Here is a 5765-nt window from a genome sequence, read left to right as displayed (position 1 = left end):
ATAAGTTTTGGTTTCAGTATCGATTATGGCTGAAGGAACTAAAGTTATATATATATATATATATATATATATATATATATATATATATATATATATATATATATATAGATAGATAGATAGATAGATAGATATAGTAATATATATATAGATAGATAGATATATATAGATAGATAATATAATATAATATATATATATATATATATTTTTTTTTTTTACAGAGGCATCACCACATTATCTAGGCCAAGAGGCCACTCAAGGATAAGGGTTAAAGAGTGTACAGTCGAAATTGGTCAATATAGTAATCATTAGTAATGAAAATTTGGTAAATTTGATAACTTATATGGAACGGCTCATCAAGAACTTATTTACTTTAGACTTGAACACAACCATATTGTAGTCGGCTGGAAAGCAGGAAAACGGAAGACAATTCCACAGGCGTGCAGTTCTAAGAAAGAAGCTTTGTTCATGGAATCTACGTTTAGGTTTAGGCACAGATAAAGAGTGGGGGAAATTATTGATAGTGTTTACAGCTAGACGAGTGTTTCTTGTGAAAGTTTGGCGAGGGGGGACCATAGATTGAAGCTCAGTTGAACACTTTCCATGAAAATAACGATACATCAGAGACAAACTCGCAACATCTCTTCTGTGAGATAGAGGTTGCAAGGAGGAGAAAAGGACATCTCCTACGAGGCTACGAAGTCTATTTTGAACTCTATCAAGGCAGGCCAAGTCCTTTCTAGCAGCTCCTGCCCAGATGTGGCAACAGTATTCCATCCTTGGACGTACCTGGCTCTTATATAGATAGAGAATAGCATCAGCAGTGAGATATCTACCGGATCGATAGAAAGATCCCACCATTTTTCCAGCGGCCTTGACAACCGATTTGATGTACGTGTTCCATTTAAGATCAGGAGTAATGGTCAAGCCAAGAAGTTTGTCAAAACTTGAGGCCTCCTGAAGACGAGAGCCATTCATTTCAATTGATGTCAGATGTGGATCAGAATGTTGATGATGTAAAGAGAGAAGCTTGGTTTTAGATGCATTAAAAGTAACCAGCCATTCTTTACCCCATTGTACTACGTGCTCAAGATCAGAGGAGAGAGAATTGGAGAGAACTTGGTCGTTTACTGTCTTAGATGTGGTACCATAAATGGTAGTGTCGTCAGCATAAATGTCTACAAATGATGTAAGGATATGATTTGGAAGATCATTAATGTAGATCAGGAAAAGAGTTGGGCCCAGGATGGATCCCTGAGGGACACCGGCATTAATACTGTGAGCTTCTGATTTTTGCCCCTCAACTACTACTCTTATGAACCTATCAGAAAGAAATGATTTAATAATTGAGAAGACATTTCCAGCTATACCATAGCTAGCGATCTTATGAAGTAAACCTTTATGCCATACCCTATCAAAGGCTTTAGATATGTCAAGAGCAATTGCCCTAAGAAGATTGCCACCGTCGAGAGATTTGCTAATCCTATGCGATATAACTGTAAGGACATCTGCTGTAGATCTAGCAGAACGGAAACCATATTGAGTGTCACTAAGAAGGTTATTTTTGTTGAGATGGTTGATTACTTCTGTATTTAACACAGATTCTAGCAACTTACTCATGACGCACAGGAGACTTATTGGCCTGTACTGAGAGGGGGATGAGCGATCACCTGAATTCTTAAATACAGGGCATACTGATGAGATTTTCCAGGGAGATGGGAAACTATTCTCCTTAAGACAACGTTTAAACAGTTTTGTAAGTATGGGCGCTAGTTCAGATTGAAGTTTTTTGAGTACTATAATTGGAATACCATCCGGGCCAGTTGCTTTACTCGATTCAAGGTTTTTGATTAGCTTCGCAACATCACGTACAGATATACGTATATCACATAGCGTGTTTTCTGATACAGGAGGAAATATTGGGGGTTGGCGGTCTTGGTCGCAAAGGGTAGAATTAGCTGCAAAGTTCTTGACAAAGAGTTTGGCTTTGTCTGATGCTGACGAGATTACCTCAGGTCCATTGATAATAGTTGGGATGGAGCACACGCTTCTGTTCAGGATTCTGTTTGCTATTTGCCAAAACTGGTGGGAACCAAGCCGCTGCTCAGCTACTTTGGACTTAACAGATTGAGCATACAACTCTCTTGCGTTCCTTATTACTTTCTTACAATGGTTGCTGGCAGTCCTGAAAACGGCTTTAGTTTCCATACATCTATTACGTTTGAAGCAGTGGAAAAAGTGATTTCTGTGCGCAATGGCAGCAGCACATTCTGGAGAGAACCATGGTTGGCTGTTAGGTTTTTGCTGAAACATTTTAGAGGGTATGAAATGGTCAATACCTACAATTAACCATTCAGTCAGGTCTAATACTATAGAGGACACATCCTTTTTAAACATGGAATGCAGAGGTAGATCAGATATAAATGTACGGAAGCTATCCCAGTCAGCCTTAGTGTATCGATATACTGTACGATGAAGAGGTACGTTTGGGGACTTATTACATTTCATTTTTATCTTAATTGATACAACAGAGTGGTCGGAAGATCCAAGAGGCGACAGGACAGAAACTGAACATAGTTCAGGGCAAGTTGTGAGTAGGCTCGCATACTGGCCGTCATTATCGGGCACACAGGTAGGTTCCTGAACAATCTGAGTGAGGTCATAGGCAATGGAGAAATCATGACAGAACCTCCCCTCATCATCGGTCTTGTTTGAGTGGGTCAACCATTCGACGTTGTGAACATTGAAGTCACCACATACGTGAATGTTAGCTGAAGGATAAGTAGAAAGGACTTGGTCAATTTTCTCAGATATGCTTTGAAAGATAGTAACTCCGCTGTTGTGGGGGCGATAGAGAGTAAATATAAATGCAGTAGTGTGAGCTAAAGCAACCCGGAAGCACATATAGGGTAAGTTAGGATCTTCCCTGGAGATGTCCCTCCCACATGGAAAGCTATCTTTAATATAGGCACATATTCCATGCCCATGGCGATCTTGGGGGTCAGATTTAGAAGTTAAGTTAGAGTATCCTGTAATTGCAAACTCATCTAGGGAAATAGCCTGTCCAATGCCAGTTTCACTTAAAAATAAAAGGTCTGGTTTAGTCTCCTGTAATTGGGTTTCAACCTCTGGAAGATTAGAACGAAGACCCCTGATGTTGGAGAAGGAGACATGGTAGTAGGGGTCTACGTTGGAAGTTGGAGAACCGGGTTTAATCGTGTATTTTTTCTTGAAACTTGTCATGATGAAATTTTGGAATTTGTGGACTAGGTCGTCAGATTTACTTAGAGCAGGACAGAGAGGGGAAACTAAGAGAGAAAAAGAAACGAAGAATTTTTTTTTTATATATATATATATATTCATAAGTTTTTATTTCAGTTTTGATTCAAGCTAATGTACTCAAGTCATATGGATACATTTTTTTATTTTGGAAATAGCGGCTTTATAACAAAGAAAATCGATAGACCATTAACTCTATAATAATATATACGAAATCTGCAAGAATTAAAATATCATATTTGAGCATACTTTACGACCGAGCTTTGCTGGGAGTTCGTAGATAAATACTTTTGCAGTTTTAACAAAAAAGCTACAATAATATTAGAGTGTCTCCACCGAACATCTACAGAATGCCAACATCAATATATTTGATATGAATGAGTCCCCTGTGGAATTTCCACAGGTCCCACTAGTTATTATTATTATTATTATTATTATTATTATTATAACTAGTAGTAATTTAATTTTATCTTTTTATTGATTAGTTTTCTCTCCTTATCAATTAGCTTTGTATTTTTTCCTCATTGATTTGTTTCGTTTCAATGACTTCAAGCAGTTAATTGGAATTAAACTGAATAAAGAGCACCACTTAAACTTGAACCTCTAGATAATTAAATGAACAACTGACACTATAATGTTAAATCATTTATAGCACTGGCAGTGCGATTTAAGCATCAAATTCACCTTCCAAATAGAAGAACATTTGTTTTCTAATATACTGATCATGTGTATGCGATAGATGTATTAAGGCAAACTAATTTGCATATTGCTTTCCAAAAGGATATCATGGAGAGTAGAAAACGCATTGTGGATGCGTTATCGGCAGCTCCTGTTACTCTCGCTTCTTCTTATTTGTCCCTCAGTCCTCATTTTTTAAATGAGTGATTTTTTGGACAAAGGGAGAAGAAAAAGCTGTTTTCTAGGTTGGCAGTATTTTTGCGAACAGTTGGCTGAGATGGCGGAAATTTTCTGTTTCTATGTCTATCCTTGTAGCCATGTCACTAGTAAGGGTGCTGGAGGTAAACGTTTTGTCTGGGCTGACGTTATCCGCCTGATAGTCAGGGACCCGAACCTTGGATTAACCACTAAGGAGGCTGTCCTATCAGCAGGTGCAAAGTACTGGGGCTGCTGTATTGCCATTTGGTGAATGGATTCTGGACCATGCAGTAGCTTCTGGTGGGGCCTCTCGATGCCATACTAGTGGGTAATTGTTACGGCTTTACCTTATCATTAGCTACAAATAAAAAAAAAATTCTTCGTTTCTTTTTCTCTCTTAATTTCCCCTCTCTGTCCTGCTCTAAGTAAATCTGTCGACCTAGTCCACAAATTCCAAAATTTCATCATGACAAGTTTCAAGAAAAAATACACGATTAAACCTGGTTCTCCAACTTCCAACGTAGACCCCTACTACCATGTCTCCTTCTCCAACATCAGGGGTCTTCGTTCTAATCTTCCAGAGGTTGAAACCCAATTACAGGAGACTAAACCAGACCTTTTATTTTTAAGTGAAACTGGCATTGGACAGGCTATTTCCCTAGATGAGTTTGCAATTTCAGGATACTCTAACTTAACTTCTAAATCTGACCCCCAAGATCGCCATGGGCATGGAATATGTGCCTATATTAAAGATAGCTTTCCATGTGGGAGGGACATCTCCAGGGAAGATCCTAACTTACCCTATATGTGCTTCCGGGTTGCTTTAGCTCACACTACTGCATTTATATTTACTCTCTATCGCCCCCACAACAGCGGAGTTACTATCTTTCAAAGCATATCTGAGAAAATTGACCAAGTCCTTTCTACTCATCCTTCAGCTAACATTCACGTATGTGGAGACTTCAATGTTCACAACGTTGAATGGTTGACCCACTCAAACAAGACCGATGATGAGGGGAGGTTCTGTCATGATTTCTCCATTGCCTATGACCTCACTCAGATTGTTCAGGAACCTACCCGTGTGCCCGATAATGACGGCCAGTATGCGAGCCTACTAGACCTTTTTCTCACAACTTGCCCTGAACTATGTTCAGTTTCTGTTCTGTCGCCTCTTGGATCTTCCGACCACTCTGTTGTATCAATTAAGATAAAAATGAAATGTAATAAGTCCCCAGACGTACCTCTTCATCGTACAGTATATCGATACACTAAGGCTGACTGGGATAGCTTCCGTACATTTATATCTGATCTACCTCTGCATTCCATGTTTAAAAAGGATGTGTCCTCTATAGTATTAGACCTAACTGAATAGTTAATTGTAGGTATTGACCATTTCATTCCCTCTAAAAAGTTTCAGCAAAAACCTAACAGCCAACCATGGTTCTCTCCAGAATGTGCTGCTGCCATTGCGCACAGAAATCACTTTTTCCACTGCTTCAAACGTAATAGATGTATGGAAACTAAAGCCGTTTTCAGGACTGCCAGCAACCATTGTAAGAAAGTAATAAGGAACGCAAGAATGTTGTATGCTCAATCTGTTAAGTCCAAAGTAG

Source organism: Euprymna scolopes, chromosome 15 (genome assembly GCF_053919585.1).
Source record: "Euprymna scolopes isolate OS-2025 chromosome 15, ASM5391958v1, whole genome shotgun sequence".
Taxonomy (NCBI): domain Eukaryota; kingdom Metazoa; phylum Mollusca; class Cephalopoda; order Sepiida; family Sepiolidae; genus Euprymna; species Euprymna scolopes.
Note: the sequence above shows the minus strand (reverse complement) of the source record.